Source organism: Notamacropus eugenii, chromosome 7 (assembly GCF_028372415.1).
Source record: "Notamacropus eugenii isolate mMacEug1 chromosome 7, mMacEug1.pri_v2, whole genome shotgun sequence".
NCBI lineage: Eukaryota > Metazoa > Chordata > Mammalia > Diprotodontia > Macropodidae > Notamacropus > Notamacropus eugenii.
In genome coordinates, this window is record NC_092878.1 from 20,544,224 (window position 1) to 20,563,025 (window position 18,802).

The 18,802-nt window shown below is 38.2% G+C and overlaps 1 long non-coding RNA gene across 5 annotated transcripts in view; it reads left to right on the top strand.

The window, feature by feature from the left end:
- LOC140513475 (uncharacterized) overlaps nt 1–18,802 on the top strand; it is a 183,875-nt gene that overhangs the window by 57,822 nt on the left and 107,251 nt on the right. For 3 of the 5 annotated variants that reach the window (XR_011970195.1, XR_011970191.1, XR_011970192.1), the window contains exon 3: nt 8,887–8,963. The exons of 1 other annotated variant lie outside the window; for it this stretch is intronic. This is a non-coding gene — a long non-coding RNA (uncharacterized lncRNA). Of the gene's footprint in view, nt 1–8,886; nt 8,964–10,855; nt 10,941–18,802 lie in introns of all 5 variants that reach the window. One more of the 5 variants, XR_011970193.1, reaches the window with a different exon arrangement.

The following is an 18,802-nucleotide window of genomic DNA, read 5'->3' on the forward strand; positions in this document are numbered from 1 at the left end:
TACAACACACCCAGATAAATCTGGAACGTGAATGACTATTTCATAATGTAAAATTATCCTTACTATGTCCCGACCTCAGTTATTTTAGGATCTCCTGAAGATATAATGAAAACAGGGCTACATTTAAAAAAAAAAATCTTAATCAGACATGATAAAATAATCACAGCTGTAGAACTGACTTATTTGACTGCATTCAGCTTAATCTATCATAGTAACTAAAAGCCAAAGGAATGATAAGGGAGAAAGTGTGCTAAGGGGTCTGGGTCTAAATAGATTGCTGTCTTTTCTTTAGGGAAGAGCCTTAGTCAAAGGATCAGAGGCGACTCAGATGATTTCTCAGTTGTAACTATGACAATACGTAAGTTTTTGCAAGATCAGTAAAAAATATTCATTAAGTACTCTATATATGCTGGACTTTGCACTAAGTACTAGGGATATAAATACAAGAAGAAATAAAAATAGTTCCTGTTGTCAAGGAGCTTATATTCTAATTGGGAAAGGGACCTCAGAGGCCAGTTCCCTTCCCTTCATAATGTCATTTTAAATACTCCACTCAAACAGGTTAAGTCTATTATGCCAAAATCTCTTTTCCTGTGTATCTACTCTCCTAATATTTTTCTCCTCTAAGGCTCTGTGGAAATTCTGAGAAGATGGTGATGAGAATAAGATGGCTGAGAAAAGGGCCCTGTGCCCCTCTAGATAACTTTTCCGGGTCTTCCATTACTGGTTCTAGGAGATGTGTAGCCCTTTTAGCTATTTAGTCTAGTGTTCTCAATGCCTACTTTGATGCTTCGTCTTGGCATAGAGTTAAAGGCTGAGCCAGGAAAGCACAAACTCCAGCTGCTCATGCCAAGCTGGAAAGGTTTTGAGTGCAGGCCTCACGACAAGCTGTGTGTCTATCATCTGAGGAGTGGACTTGCTAAATTTGAAGAAGTTCTTTGCCAGGAGTTTGACCACAATGTGATGAAGATTTTTGGCCACAGAAAACAGAAAGACCTTCTACTGAGAGCTTGGTGGGGGTGCCATATGCGTTACCAATAAAATCACACATTTTTAAAAATCCCAGTCTTGTTTTTTGTTTTTAATAATATGCTTGTTCTAATCAAACAGTCCCTCAAAAGTATTTCTTAGGTGCTTATTATGTACCAGGTACAATACTAAGTGCTGGGGATGCAAAGAAAGGGGGAGGGGAAGCCCTTGCCCTCAGGGAGTTTACATTTTAATGGGAGAGATAATATATGTATAAATGCAAGCTACAGTCAGAGTATATAGAAAGTAACCTTAAAGGGGAAGGCACTAACATTGAGGTGACTGGGAAAGGTCTCCTAAAGGAGATGGCATTTGAGGCTTAAATAAAACCAGGGATCTAAGATTCCCCCAAGTTTCTAGGTTCTACCTACTTTAAACATAGTAGGCCAGTGAACTAGCATTTATTAAGCACCTACTATATGTCAGGACCTATTCTAAGTGATGGAGATACAAAGAAAGGCAAAAACCAGTTACTGTTCTCAAGGACTTCCCAGTCTAATATGAGAATCATTTTTGACCATGCCTTTCTTCTCATAGTTCTTCAATAGCTTGCCCTCCCCTTCTAGATCAGATGAATACTTTAACATGTGTATTTTTATGGATCCCTGGAAAGTCATAGCTCTTCTCCGGTTGTATCCTCAGTGATCTTCTTCCTTGAAATCACAGTGGTTTACTGTGTGAAGTGTCTAAGATAGATTCTGAGATTTGAAAATCAAGTTAACAAGCATTTGTTAAATATTACCATGCGCTAGGCACTGCGAATTCAAATACAAACAGAAAAAAAGACAATCTCTGCCTTCAATGAATTTATATTCTACTGGGGGAAGGGAACTCAGTGATCAACTAGTCTGAATAATGCAGACTCTCTTAAAAACCATTAAGGAAGGAGGAAGGCACTACCTCTTTTTAAAAATTAAACTGATCAAGCATTTACTTTTTTTGTCCTATCCCCACCTAAACTTGTAATAAATAATTATGAATCAACAAAATAAATTGCCATACAAACCATGTCTAAAAAGGTATCGATCGATCATCTTTCTGCCCTTGGTGGTTAACATGTTTCATCATTGCTCCTTTTGACCAGTGGATCATTGGGATGATCATAATTCTTAAATCTTTCAGCATTAATACATCATTGTTGTAATGGTATAAAATGTTCTCCTTGTTCTGCTCATTTCACTCTGCATCAACTCATACATTTTTTCCCATGTTTTTTTCCCCTCAAGTCATCTCCTTAATTTCTTATAGCACAATAGCATTGCCTTACATTCACATAGCGTAATTTATTCAATCACTTCCCAATGGATGGGCACTACATTAGTTCCTAGCTCTTTGTCACTACAAAAAGAGTTGCTAAAATATTTTTGTACATAAAAGACATTTTCCTATCTTTTTGAGGAGTAGGCACAGTAGTGATATTTCTGGGTCAGAGTATGCTTAGTTTAGTAAATTTTTGGACATGGTTTCAAATTGCTTTTTAGAATGATTGTACCAATTCATAGCTCTACCAACGAGTACATTAATTTGTCTGTTTTCCATAGTCCTTCTGATATTTGTCATTTTTCTTTTCTGCCAACTTTTTAAATCTGATGTGAACCCATCACCCCTTGAAGCATTGCATTGCACTTTGGGACAACTCTAATTGTTAAGAGTATTTCCTGAAATCTGCCCTCATTTCAACTTCCAACCGCTGTTCCTGATTCTGCCCTCTGGGGCCCAAAGGAACCAGTTCACCCCCCTTTCTATATGATGTCCCTTTGAAGATCTAAGGACAGCTATCATGCCTCTCCTGAGTCTTCTGTTCCTCAGGGTAAGTATCTCTGGTCCCTTTAACTGTACCTCATGTGACATAAACTCATGGGCTTTCACTATCGCCAAAGCTATTTTGGAGATCTTATTTTCTCCAAAAGAAGAAAGATGATGCTTTTCCCTGTTCCTCATACTCTCCAGCTTATCATTGTCCTTAAACAATGGCCCCCAATATAAAAAACAAAGGTTCAAAAGATACCTGGAAGGGCAGAGTATAGAGAGATTCTTGCCTTCTGATTCTTGGAAGATCACTTTTAACGCTTCCTCCTTTATTAATCTATCAGTATGGGTACTTACTGTCTCTAGAGGTTCAAACCCAGCTTCAGACACTTGCTAGTTGTGTGACCTTGGCAAGTCAATTAACACTCTTTGCCTGTAAGATGGGCTGGAGAAGGAAATGGCAAACCACTCCAATATCTTTGCCAAGAAAATCCAAAATGGGGTCATGAAGAGTCAGATATAATGGAAATGACTCAGCAAGGTAATTTAATAAAGAGTTGCTGAGGGATTAGTAGCATCACTGACAATAAGTCTTTCTCTTATATGCTCGAAATCTTTGTTTACAAGCAATTGGAATATGCATAATATACATATGTGTGTATACACACATATATTTATATATAATCTACCCAATAGACATTTTCCTAAGCAGTTTTTCTCTTTTTTAACTTTAATGTCTTCCCATATTGTATTCATCTGCATAACAGTAAACACATGCCCTGACAGAAAGTTGCAGGCAGGGATATTTATTTATAACAGATGGCACAAAGCAGGAGCTTGATGAATTGGTGTGTGGCTCCTGAACTAGCAGGCCCATAAATAAAGTATCCTCAAAGCTACTTTGGGGATCTTGCTTTCTCAGAAGGAAGAAAGGAAAGATGATGCTCGCAATTCCATGGCCTCCTATGATATAATCCCAAACATGTGCTCTTTAGACACATGTAACTATACTTTCACAATTCAGAGTTTCTCCAAGTCAGGAAAAAAAATCTGTTCCTAGGTTGCATTTCAGACCACCATACTCTCACATAATTGCAATTTTTCTTTCTTTAGTTCTTCTTATATGTATTGATCTAGTGACTCAATGCATTTTTTAAAAAGTATATGATTGCAAATTGATAATGACCTAACAAGAAACAAAACAAGAGCATTTCCATGACCTCTTGCTAAAGCCCTCAATATTGCTAGGTAGAATAATAGGATTATTTCCAAGAGGGAATACAGTTAGTAAAGGAACGATGGTGATCCTCTGAACTGGAAATGACTCTGTTGACTTTTTAACATCTGAGACCCACTGGGGAAAAAAAATTTTCAGACAGACTCTGATGGATCTTACAAATGTGAATCATTCACTTAGAGGATTCAGACACTAAGCAGGGAAATTCTGCGGATCATGCTTAGGGTTTAAATAAAACCTGTCACTCTTTTTTGAGACATCTTGAAGTTGAAACAAAACAGCCCTATCAGTTCTGCTACATACATACACACACACACACACACACACACATACACACACACACACACACACACATACACAAGCAAGCCAAGCTTCCTCTCATGAGTTTTGATATAGCTATTGAGTGTTTTTTTCATTAGATGGGATATTGTTCCTGCTTTGAAGAGGGGAGAAAGATAAATCAAGCAAGGGTAACCTTTGAAAATGACTTCCTCTTTCTCAGCCTTAGTTTCCTCATGAGTAAAAAGAGGGTTGGATCAGATCACTTTACAAGTCCTTTCTATTTCTAAATGTGTAATTGTATGACACTGTTATTTTGGCATGAGTCAGTATTCTGCCTTTCCTAATCAGATATTTAATCTGCATCTATGCATGGCTATCAAATCTAATATCATAACTGTGGGAAGAATGCTGGATTTGGAGTCAGATGACCTGGGTTCAAATTCTGTCTATATTACTTGCTACCTGAGTGATCTTGTCCAGTCATGCCCTCCAACAGGTGGAGGTGAGGAGGAAGTATATGCCTGGCATGAGGAACAGCCTGCACAATGGTACAGCGATGGGAGATGTAATTTGTGAGGAATGACAGGAAAGTAAGCTTGACTGGAATGTAATATAAGTAATATGTAATAAGTCTGGGAAAGGGAACTAGGTTGTGAAGTGCTTTAAATAATAATCAGAGGAGTTTTTTTAATTCAGTCCTAGAGGTAATAGGGAGCCACTGCAATTTATCAAATAGGGGGAATGACATAATTAGACTTTCAGTTCAGAAAAATCACTTTGGCAACTGTGTGGAGGGTAGATTGTCATGAAGAGAAACCTGAGGCCAGGACACCTATTAGGACACTATTGTAATAGTACAGTTGAAAAAATAAATAATGAATAAATAAATAGTGATCATTGAAAAGAATGAAAATATCAATTTCATGTCTTGATATGTCTTGACTCCCTAATTAGAGTGTGAACTCCTTGAGGACCTGGAGCACGCATGTAAAATTCCAACTTGTACCTTGGACTGTATCCAATGTAGTATTTAATATATAGTTGAGAAATCATGCTTACAGATTCTTAATATTTGCCTACTTATTGCTGAGCCATCTTCTGAAGCCCCTGAGATAGGTTGGTTCCAAAGAGAATCAGACATCTGGGTATCTGGAGTGGGGGTAATGGGAGGCATTAATAGTCTGCCAGATCTGGAATCTTGCTTAGTGCCCTAACATCATGGAGATGAGCCAGCTCTTGCAGGTGCCACACCCAAAGCTTTTGAAAACTTTTAGAGAACACTGAATAATACTAAGTCTTTGATTGATACCCTAGGAATTGCCAAAGATAGAAATATGAATTATGGCTAAATCTAATTTCAACTAATTGGGAGGATTGAGCTGAGCTGGTGAAAAACCAAAATTATAGAATATTTTTTAAGAAGTAAAATTTTATTCAGAGAACTAGGTGAAGTATTTGTCTGGTACAGTTTTTTAGAGAAATTGCTTTATTAGATAGATAAGAACGGAATCAGGAAGATATAGGTTTAAATCCTGTCACTGGCTTGCAAGTGAGTTGTGTGATCATGGACAAATCATTGAACATTTCACTTCCTCAGGTAACTTTTTAAGAAGGTTGTTGTGTTTGTCCTTCATTCTTGAAGAGGACCATGACATCAAGATGATTTGAAGGAGGGAGGGCTGTACAAGGTCACCAGCCTCAATTTCTCCTTCTGAGACATCTGGGTCCAGTGGTGTGATATTCATCGGGATGGTTGGAGATGGCCCAGGATGCAATGGGAGACCCTGGCCATTTTAAGCTAAGGTCTTATCACATTCTCACTTTGAGTGAGATACACCCATTCAATGAATAGACCTTATGGTACGTTAAGTACAAGTTAGTACCTTTATCTCTGGAGAGAGTTTCCACACTTGTAGTTCCCTATGTGGATGAAGTCACTTATTTCCTCTGCCCCCTTCCTTCCAAATGTGTTTAGCATTTGTTAGTATGGAAACTAATGTTTCATTGGAGTTAAGAGTACAGGAAAATAGCTGTTTCTTTTAAATTCTAGCAATTTTTAAACATCCCCCTCCTTCCACAATTTTGTCTATGTTTCATTTAATAAGCCTCCTCTTCATAAAGTTTAAAGGTAAACAAGTCTAAGCATTATTATAAATTTAGAATTAGTAAAGTCCAATTAAATAATGTTTAATTGTATATGGAATTTATATGAAAACAAGCAGGCTGTCTACTTAGTAAATTCCCATTGACAGATTAAGCTCAAAGGTTTGGGGAGAGGATGAATGAGCAAAAGTAAGAAAATGATGACTTTTGTGACTGGAGAAAGGAAGACCTGTGAGGTGGAATTTAATAAGAATGTTCAAGAATACAAAAGACGTTGACATTGTGAATGGCAGTGGTTTCCTGTAAGGACAGAACAATAGGGGATGACTTAAAGGTAGGAGAGATGGGGTTAGATACTTGGATTGTGAGATGGGGCTGCCATATCCTTCAACATAACAATTTTACTTCAGATTGCTTTTGAACTCTTAATTTCCCTGTTTATAGTGCCCATGTCCTCATCCTGGCTTTGCCACTTGCTACCTGTATGACCTTGGACATATAACTTATTTCTCTGTGTTTGAATTTCCACATCTGTAAAAGGAGGTGGTTTGATGAAATCAGCGGTTCTGAAATTGAATGCCATGTTTGAGTTATTCTAGATGGGCTCTAGATTTTGGATATTATGTTATCGCTGATAAAACCAAATTTATAAATAATTTTATGTAATATAAAATTTACCTAACCCAGAATACATTGGAGAATAAGTACAGTATTTACAAAAGTCCTCAAACTTGCCTATTACATGTATGCACAAACCTAAAGAAGTCATAAATCCTCATATTTGCAAAAAACTCCAAAACAACTGCTCTTATTGGAGAGAAATTACACATGCATACATGAGTCTCCTGACTAACGCATTGCCATCTTCGATGTTCTGTGTGCCATTACAGCAAAGAATATTGCACCATGAACAAAAACATTTTCAGAGCTTCTAGGTACTCCATGATACCTGCCAGCTCTAAATCCATTAATTCTATGTGGCTAATTTAGGCCTGTATCCTCTCAGATCTGAAATGTTACAGCAGCTTCCTATAAGTCCTTCCTCTAGTTCCTTTTTATGCAAAATAAGAGTGCATACAACTTTTAGAACAATCTAGAATGTTTTAATTATTGCCTTCCCCTGACAAATAACCTAGAGGTACTGCCTATTAAGTATTTGGATACAAGTTAAAACACTGGAACTATCTTTAAAAATGTTTTGCCAACTAACCTACTCTTCTATTTTCCCCAGATTAATTTCTTTTAACACAGATGCTCAGCTCTAGTCAAACAATTTTACTTCCTGTCCCACCCGTATGAACTGTCCATTCCTAAATTCTGTGCCTTTTTACTAACTATCCTCCCTAACTGGAATGATCTCCCTCTCTTATTTTTGGGCCAGGTTGTAGCTCCTCAATGAGATCAATTCAAAACTTTTCTCCAACCAGAAATCTTTCTGTAATGATCAGTCAGTGGAAAAGTGTCAGTCAACAAGTGTTTATCATGTCCTAGGTGCTATGCTAAGTACTGGAATACAAACACATATATAAAAATTGTCCTTGCTCCCAAGGAAATTGCATTGTTATAGAAGAAGACAACACATAAAAGTGGAAAAACAGGATGAGGGGAATGTGAGAGGTGGTGGGGCATTGTAGAGGAAATCCAGAGCACAACCCGGAGGAGAATGAGACACATGGTTCACCCTGGTATTCTTCAGAAATGGAGGTTCTGGGAAGAGGATGTTGCTGTGTTAGTGCTTCATTTTTTAAGAGGACCATGATGTCAGAAAAATGATGACCTGACTTGCACTGGACTTTGTTTTGATGGAGGGAGGACTGTGCAGGTCAACAGCCTCACTTTCTCCTCCTGAGCCATCTGGATCCAGTGACCAGATATTTGTCAGGATGACTGGAGATGGCCCAGGATGCAATAGGAAGAGCCATCTAATCAAAGAGAGGGCTAGAATGAGGCTTCAGAATGAAGAACTGGAGCATGGAAATCCAAAGTGCAGCTGAGAGAGGAAATCAGTGAGAGTCCTTCCTGACTAATCAATCCTTTAGAGGCAAAGTGAATTTGAAGCAGTAGAATAAACTTTAGCTTAGAATTCAAAAACTTGGGTTTGAGTCCTACCCAGTCCTTCTCTTTACTATCTGTGTAACCTTGGGCAAGTTATTTAACACTCTCAGTTTATCAATGTCCTCATATGTAAAATGGGGACTATAATGGCTACTGCATTTGACAGGGTTTTTGTGAGGACTGAATAATGTACATAAAAGTATTTTGTAAAAATATTGTTATTATTGTGGGGATCAATATAGTAATATTGTATAATATTAGTGTAATAATATTATATATTATATCATAACAGTATAATAATAATATTGTTTGTTAATAATATTATGGGGATCAAATGAGATATTTGTAAAGTGCTTTGTAAATTTAAAATGCTCTATAAGTGCTAGTTATAATCGTTGCTATTAATATTGTCATCATTACCGTTATTTTAGGGTTTGTCAAGCACTTTGCACCAGGATCTCCTTTAACCCTCACAATGACCCAAGAACAAGAGGAAACTGAGGCTAAGGTAGGTTAAGTGACCAGCCCAGGGTCACAGAGTTAGTAAGTAATTGGTTAGATTGGACTCCAGGTCTAACGGATTCCAGCCTCAGTACTCTCCACTCTATTGTGTTAAACACACCACCTGCACTCCACAGAACCAGATTAAAATACAATTGGAAAATATTTAACAAATTTAAAAAACAATAAATCATAGATAACATTACATTTTAAAACTAAGTCAACATGTGACCCACAGGGGTCTTCATGTATGGGTTAATGGCCCTCATTTCTAGTTGTGTTTGACTCTGCTGTATTATACTATGCTGCCTTGTAAATTAAAGGCATCATCTTTTAGTCCACAAACATTTATCAAGTGCTTACTATGTTCCAGGCACTATGCTAAGTGTTGAGGATACAAAGAAGACAAATCAGCGTCTGCCTTCAAGGAGTGAACACTCTAATGGGGGAGACAATAGATAAATGACTAAGAATATATATGTTATATACAAAACAAATGGAAGATAGTCTGAAAGTGGATGGCATTAGGGGCTTGTGGGAATGAGAAGGCCTCTGACAAAATGTGGACTTTGTGCAGAGCCTTAAAGGAAGCCAGGGAAATTAACAGGCAGTGGGGAAGGGGCAGAATTTTCTAGGCATGAGAGACAACCAGTGCAAAAGCACAGAGATGTGAGATGGAGAGTGTTTTTTGAGGAATCCAATTTAATAAACATTTATGAAATGCCTACTACATGCCAGGCACTACACTAAGTGCCAAGGATACAAAAAGAGGCAAAAGAGAGTCCCTGCCCTCCAGGAGCTTCTAATCTAATTGGGGGTGAGGACTGGGACAACATAAAAACAAATATATATGCAGCAAGCTATTTATAGGATAAATAAGAAACAATTAACAGAGGGGAGATGCTGGAATTGAACTCTTCAATAGAGCGGTGTCACAAATTGTATAGTCAAGATGGAAGATAAAATGTAAGAAAACTGAAAGGGTTCAGGTTATGTGTGAAGAGCTTTGGAAGTTAAACAGAGCGGTTTATATTTAATCCTGGAGGTAATAGGGAGCCACTAAAGCCCAGTGAGTAGTTGATGGCATGGTCATATGTGGTTTATGCATGCTAGTGTACAATCTCTACCAAAATCCTACTCAAGATGCTTCATGATATTTTGGAGGTGAGCCTGATTTCTCTAAAGCTATAGAAAAATGCAAACTCTGGTTACCATGATAGACTGTGTATTTTCAGACCAAGGACAAACTTAAGTAAGGTCAGAAAGGCTCATCACAGAGTATTGTCTGCATAATGATAAGGAATTTGGCCACATGAACTCACAAAGCCTGTCTCAGAGTATGATTTGCACAGAGCAGGGAGTACCCACTCTGATGAAAACAAGCACCTGAAGTATAGAAATATTAAGGTAAGACTTCAATTAACTGAAACTCTCACTGACTCTCTCTATTCTGTAATCTACTTTTAAGATGTAGTGGCAATACTAAGTCAGGTACTCGATACTTTCATCCACGTCAGTTATCTGTTCACAGATCAGATTGCAACCTCTTCTTTTCCTTTTATTCTCTGTAATTCTTCTTTACTTCTTTCAATTAATCTTCCACAGAGGATACATTCAACATATTGAAGGTCTTGTCTGGATGTCTTAAGATAATTTGGTCACAAAGTGATAGAATCCCATTTTCAGAAGACATATCATTTAGTCCAAGTTTACCTGAGAAGAAATCCCCTTTACCATCTAACCTGTGTTTGAAGATCTCAGATGATAAACCATGCTTGATTTCTCCAGAGAACCATTCCATTCTGGATCTATTCTGGATATTCTGGATAGTTCTAATTGTTAACAAAACTCTTCTTCTTATCATCATCTTGAAATCTCCCACTCTTTATCTTTTACCAGTTGCTTCTAATTCTGGCCCATGGAGTCAAGAAAATAAGATGTCTTCCACAGGACAACACTTCAATCTTGGAGAGTACCGTCATAGGTAACTCGGGCTGTCTATTGGTCATCTCTTATTTCTACTATGGGACCATCTCATTTTCTTTTCTAGTCATGTTTCTTTAATTAGATCCTACATATTTTATCCAATCTTTTATCCAATACCCTTTTCATGTACAGTGCTATATAAACTTGGTGATGCTCAGAATTGATATTCAGATCATGAGTCAAAGATTCATTTATGTCCACAGAGGCAATTAGGAGGTGTAGTAGCTAGACCACTGGGCCTGGAGCCAGGAACCTGGGATCAAATTCTAACTCAACAATTGACTATTTGTATGATCCTAGGCGAATTACTTAACCTTAGTCAGCCCCAATTTCTTTAACTGTAAAATATGGGTGATAACAGCACCTACTTCACAGGATTATTGTGGGGATTAAATGAGATAATATTTATAAAGTGCTTGGAACAACAATGCTGTCCCATAATAGACACTAGAGAAATGCTTATTTACTTCTTCCTTCTCTACATGTATGAAGAAGCAGTGTAGGATAGAGGCCTGAGAGCTGGCCTTGGTCCTAGTGGATCTCTGTTGGTAGAAGGGGGAGAGGATGTGCCCTACATTAATGAAATGACAGGTCTTGACCAAAAATATTTTTAAAAAATTCCTATACTAACAGGGGCAGAAAAGGTATGATTAAACTATAGAAATTTTTGTCATTGTATCCCTAATACCTATCATGTACTTTGTCCTAATAGATACTTAATAGATATCTGTGGCCTTGAATGTTGCATTCCAGAGGAGGGGTTGAAACCAAAAGCTTTTTACCCTTTCATCACACTGTATTAACCAGAACCTCTCTGTTCTCTGAATTTACTACATAGTAAAGATCTTGCCATTTATTTGTTTACATTTGCTCATCATAGGAGCATAGGATCATCAGTCAGAGTTGTGAGGGACTTCAGACATCATCTAGTTCAAGAAGAGTATTTAACAGATGAAGAAATGGAAACCTAAAGAGTGAAACGACTTTCCAAAGGTCATGTTATTAAGTGGCAAATTCAGAATTTGAACTCAGATCCTCTAACTTTGTATCCAGAACTCTTTCCATTGTACTACATTTTTTTGTACAGTTAAACCATATCCTGTGTATGCATATCTGTCTCTACATCAGTGATAAATCTAAGGGAGAAATCATGGCTTTATTCCTTCTGCTTCCTCCAAATGTCTCATGGTATCTTGCACTCTGAGAAGCAAGAACTCAATGTTCATCAAATTAGATCCCAGACCTGATCATTCCAGAATCAAAAATCAGTAAGACACTGAATATACATTTTTCTCTCTTTTTTCTTCCCTTTCTCTCAAGGAAGCATCTTAAAGTTGGCTTAGAGACATCGACTTGAAATAGTTGGCTGGGTTTGTGCTGTCCCAGAAAACACATTTATGATAAAAGCATCCCTGTTCCTTTACATTCAATCCTTTTTCTTTTCAAACCTCACTCTTTTCCCTCCCCAAAGACACAGAGTCAGCAGTTCTAATCTATTAGCATAGGCTTGATCCTCCCCAGACAAAAACACAAGGTAGGGAGTTGATTAGATATTCAGGCCTAACCAGCTGGCATAAAGAACAAGATTTATTACCCAAGGCTTAAGGGCCTCAGTTTCCTCATCTTTAAATGTCGGCATTGAACTACAAGATCCCTCCCCATGCCCCTTCCTACTCTAATGTTCTGTGGTTTATTGCATTGTTACATACTCTTGCTTTATCCCTTCAGCCTGTATTTTTCTCCCAACAGGAATACACAAAAAAATGTTATCTTGTGGACAATGTCACTGCTACACCTTTTAGGATCGTAGAATCATAGATATAGAGCTATAGAGGGATCTCAGAGGTCATCTAATCCAACCCCTCATTTTATAGATTAGGAAATTGTTTCTCAGAGAGGTTGTCATTTGTCCAAGGACACATAGGTAGTAGATAGCAGAGTTGGGGTTCATGCTCACATTCTCTGACTCTAAATGCATTGTATACTTTTCATGAAGCCCCACTGGTATGTGAGTAAGCATGTACATATCATTTGGGCTCCTTCCATGCTTCTTTATTACTAAGGAATTAATTATTATACATTTCATTGATATTTGCTGATCTATAATATGGTCAGACCATTTTACTTAGAGACCATTTCTCTAGCTGATTCAACAACTAAAAACCAGGTGACTCTGGAAAGGTTTTTAGGTGGGTGGATTTGAACTTGGGACAAGAGGGTCGTCAGGACAAAATGTGGCTGAGTTTAGAATTTCCTCTGGACTTTGTATTTTCTAATGGTAAAAGCGCTGAATAAGGAATCAGAGAGCCTGGGTTCTGTTTCTAATTCCACAATTCACTTGCTATATCACCTTGGTTAAAGAATTCCTTTCTCAACCTAAATCTTCTTGATGAGAAAATGGACATAATGACCTATCCTTTTCTATGTCTTAAGAACCTTGTGGCTTCTACTAAAATTCTTTTGTGATGCCTCATCATAATGCAGAGGTGACTTTGGCTTCCCTAAAACATTGGCCATGTGATAGAAACCCTGGCAAGTTCTATCAAACTGGAAAGATTTCAACTTTGGGCCTGATGATAGATGTCTATTTTCCATTAGAGATGTGGAAGGAGAGGAATTGTTGTCATACAGAGACTTTGAAGGAGAAAAAGGATCATCACCTGAGACATGAAGGGGACAAAGGATTGACTCAGCAGGGAGCTATGATATTAAGAAAAAATATAGACCTATTTCTTACCTGGTATAGTGATATATTTGGAATGTAAAGGTCTATGGGGAAACTGAAACCCAACAGATTCAAGGATTACTGAGCCTCCTATTCATCCTGACTTGTTTGTATGATAGGGGAGAAGATTTCTAAGGTAGTGTTATAAGTTTTAAGGACTGTATAGTCCTTAATAGTCTAGGGATCAGTGGCCTATCAGGAGGGAGCTGTCACTCAACTACCTCAAAACCCCAAGTTCTTCCTTTTGAAGACAGCCACACCCAAAGTAGCAAGTAAATTTAGAGGACTATGTAGGTCCTTGGGTAAGATGGAAGGCCATTGGAGAATAAAAGATAATTTTTCTAAAGTTTTTATGAACCCAGGAGTTCTTTGCTTTTTTCTGTTGGGTTAAATAAAGCCTGCCTAATATTCAATGTTTTATTAACCCAAAGATTTGTATAGCAGCTGAGGGTCCTTTCAGAAATGAGTCTCTGGAGAAATCCTGGGTGGGTACAAAAAGTCAACCAGATTTCTCAGAAGCCTGGAAGATAAATCAGGACTTTGTGAACCCAGGGGTCTGGTAATGAACCACACACTACGTATGGAAGTAAGTTTCCTAGCTTAAAAAGATAATAAGGGCCAAAAATCTTTTTCATGATCCTAGAAGTCATTCTTCTAATCTGTAGTCGGTTAACTAATGAGGATCTCTCATTTAATTTGACACGCTCGGCTGTTCTTCACCTTTTTTTCCATGAGACTCTTCAGTTTGCCCAATACAATGGTGGCCTGTATGTTTTAACTTCTCTCTGTTCTATCTTCGGTCTCTTAGGCATGATTAATTAGATAATTTATCTGTCTTCTTTATAACCTGTCAAATTGAAGCATAGTAACTAACATATTTGGAACAAGTTGACACACTTATTTTGAAAAATGGTTTAGGTGGCAAGTTACAGTGGAAAGAACTAAAAAAATTAGAAGCACAGGTTGTTGTTGTCAGTTGTTGATGTGTTCACTCACGTCTGAGTCTTTGCAACCGTATTTGTTTTTTGTTGTGGTTGCTTGTTTTTGGAAAAGATAATGGCTTGGTTTGTCATTTCCTTCTCCGGTTCATTTGTAGAGGAGGAAACTGAGACAAACAGGATTAAGTGACTTGCCAGGGTCACATAGCTCTCAGGAAAATGAGTCTTCCTGACTCCAGGCCTGGTACTCTCTCCACTGCACCTAGAGTCAGAGGACCTGAGTTCAGATTCCCTCTTTGACATTATCTTTGTGTTCTTGGATCATCATTTAACCTCTATAGTCTTCAGCTTCCTCATTTGTAAAATGAAAGAGTTAGGCTAGATAGCCTCTGAGGTCCCTTCTACCTTTAAATCTGTGATTCCATCTGCTCTCTGAATTTGCAAGTGCTTAGTTTCTCATGGCTGTTTTGGATCACTCAGAAACTTGGAAAGGACACCGGTTTTGGAGTCTGAAAATCTGGGCTTAGGCCAGAGCTTTGGATGAGTCACTCAAGTTCTTTGAGCCTCAGTTTCCTCATCTGTAAAAATGTAGATGTTGGATTAGATATTTTCCAAAAGATTTTTATCTAAATCTTAGGTTTTAGGATTTCATAGATATCTACATAGTTGGGTACTATAGAATTTTCCCACATCCTAGCCATTAAATTATATTTTAGTATTTCATGGTTATATAAATAATTTGTTGTTTTTATTCTGTAATAATTAACATCTGGAGCAACTAGGTGGTACAGTGGATAGAGTGCTGGCCTGAAATCAGGAAGCCTCACCCTTCTGAGTTCAAATCCAGCCTTAGACACTTACTGTGTGACCCTGGACAAGTTACTTAACCCCATTTGCCTCAGTTTCCCCATCTGTCAAATGAGCTGGAGAAGGAAATGGCAAAATCACTTTAGTAGCTTTGCCAAGAAAACCTCAATTGGTTCATTAAGAGCCAGACATGACTGAAATGCTGAACAACAAACTGACCCATTTTGGCCAGTGTACTACATTGGTACTATCGGTATATGACGTATAGGTAACTAAATGGACCTTCTCGGAATGGTAGTGTAGTGGTGGCAACCTTATTTTGTCAGAATTATTTGGATGTTTTATATTATGAATTTAGTCAAAAACAGGTCTGATTTTCTTCCTCTTTGGGCTTTCCAGACAACGGTTTTTGTTCTCTCATTCCTTTAGAACTTCTGTCCACTTAGTTCAAACATAACCTCCTTCAAAAAAACTTCCCTGAGTTATCTGGTTTGTAATAACCTGTCCCTTAAGATCTCAGAGGATACTTGTGGTATAACTATTTAAGGCATGCATCATGAAGTACTTTGTATTATAGCAAACTGCAGTGGCATACTATTATCCTATTTACTAGACTATCAGCTGCCTGGGGACTGTAACGCACCTGCTTTTTCCTTTGATGTTTCCCTAAGGGCCTGTCCTAATACTGTGCTCTCTACAGAGTAGGCATTTAATGAATGCTGATTGATTGATTGATTGAATGATTGGCTTGGAGACCATAGAATCATAATATTTAGGGGCAGATGGATGTTAGAGATCACTTATTTCAATTTCATCTTTTTTATTGATGCGTAAATTGAGGACCTGAAAAGTTAAGTGTCAGTAGCAGAGTCAGGATTTAAACTCAGGGGCTTTTGTCCTCTATATCTCGTTCTTGAAGACCTATATGATCTGTAGGTGACATTCCATGGGCCATGGGTTATCTCAGCCTACTTAAAGATCTTTAGAGTTTATAGGTAGAAATAGAAGTAAAACACAGTGTGTACTAGTTTGACACTGGAATAGCTAATGCTTGATACCCCTTTGTCTTATTTGATCTTCTTTGGTTTCTCATGTCTCTTTTTTCTCTGTAAAATCTCTAAATGAGTCAGCATCTTGTCACCATCCCTAATACCTGGTCTACATGTGGACAAAATATTCACTGATAATTTTTTCCATATGAGAACTCTCAAATATGAGGACCATTGAGTCTATTAACTTAGAGGTTCCTCCTTTAGGTGAGGAAACAGCCCAGGGAAGATACTTCTGAGAGGGGAAATACATTAAACTATTAGCACCTTAAGATGAATGACTATTTGACACATTCCAATTTGACAGATCTGGGAGAATATTACTCTGGAGAATGACGGACACCATTTACACTTTGATTGGGGGTTTGTAGAGAAGTCTATCTACAACACAGAGCAATTCCTGGGATTGGGATCTTTGAGTGGAGTGCTCCAGTGGGTCGTTCTAGGTAAGAAGGACTAGGTGCTTAGAAGGAAGTGCCATCCTAGTTGGAAGAGAGATCCTGAAAAAGGATCTTGGGAGGAATTGTGGACAAATTATGGCTGCTTTCCAGTTCTGTCTCAGGTTGTTTAGAAGCAGCTAGAAAGTGGATAGACCACTAGGCTTGGACTCAAGAAGACCTGGATTTTAAATCCCACCTTGGACACTCATTAGCTGTGTGACCCTTGGCAAGTCACTTGTTCTCTGCCTCAATTTTCTCAACTGTAAAATGATCATAATAATATCATATATCTCCCAGACTTGTGAGGATTGAGTGAATTAATATTTGTAAAGAACTTAGCACAGTATCTGGCACATAATATGTGCTTAATAAATGCTTTCTTCTTTCCTTCCTTTCTATCCTTTGCCCCACCTTCAGCATAAGACCTTGAACAGTCATTTGTATGTTTACTGTACTTTTTATAGGCTTTGGAAACAAATGCAATAAGTGAGGGGCTAGGAGGCAAAAATGCAGAGAATCCTTCCCAGCTAAATGTTTATGACTCAGGAAAAAAATATACAGGGAAGAGGGAGGTAGATGAAGAAATTAAATCCCTTATCCAACTCCCCTTTGCCCTCTAATTCTGCATTCCCTCCCCCTGGTAAAAGGAGAGGGAAAAAGTAGACAAGATAAAGAATGGTGGGGAATTTATGCATTCTCTTAACATGTTGGAGGGACTACTCCCTTTTAGAAAGAAGTTTAAAAAATATTTTCACCACACAATATTGTTTTTCTCCTTGTTCCATTTTCTTCAGTCTTCCTTTCTACACTGTTTTCTGTTCTTTGTTTTGTATCTGAGTCTTGCAGGGGCATTCTGCCTAAGCAGATACCAGGGGAATTGCCAACGATGTCAATCAATTGTCATAACCAGGGCCAGAGACCAACAAAGAACTGTATGAGCAAAAGAGGAAGAAATAAAGGGAGGCAGAGACAGGGGGTAGTAGCTAACTGGTATGGGAAAAAACCCTACAACAACCACAAATTTAGCATTCTCTTCCTGTTCCCTCTGAAAGGACTGGACATGTTGCATTTCGGTACTGGGAGAAATCAAAAGTGAGGGGCTCTGCTTATGAGTGACTCCTCTGAGGACAGGATTCAGCAGACTCGTTTAGTGAGGAGATCAGGAAGTGTCTGGATCTTAATAGACTCCCCACTCTGAAGAGTTGGGACACAAAATGTTGTCCTGTTAAAATGCGGGTAGCCTTGGGTTCCAGGTCAGTTAATTGGATAACATATTGTACTTGGGAAGCCAATATTGACCTTTGAAAAGCAAGGCTACACAAAGAAGTGCACAGATTTCTTTTATGCTGGGAAACGTTTCCAAATTCAGCCCTTGGCCTGTCTTTGAATTTTGCTGTAGGCAGATTCAGTGGACCTGCCTTTCTGCCAGACACGGTAAGGGTTTACCCATACCAATGGCTTTAAATAGAGATCTAGCTAAGTGTTGTGTCTGCCCCATACCTTGTCTAATCTACAGTGGGCTTCATCGTCATTCCATTTCCAGACATAACATAGACCACCATGGCAACCGTGATTAACGTTAGGAGAGGCCGAAATAACCGTTGGCTGGAGCTATTTTGGCAGAGCTATTTGAACCAAGCAGGATAAGAAATGTGTTCACAGTCCTAGCCCCAGGCCTGATGCCGTCTGTGTGACAGAACTATAAAGCCCAACAAAAAAGCACTACCCACGGCTTGTCATCCTGGATTGTTTAGCATTCAAAAACATGGTGGCTCTTTGGACCTAACGTTTGTAGCTGGGACCCAGTCACAGCTGCCTTAATCATTGAATCTCAAGGTTTCTATCAGGAGTTATTTAACTTCAGTGCTTTAAGGTTGGGGAAGAAAAGTTATATATAAATT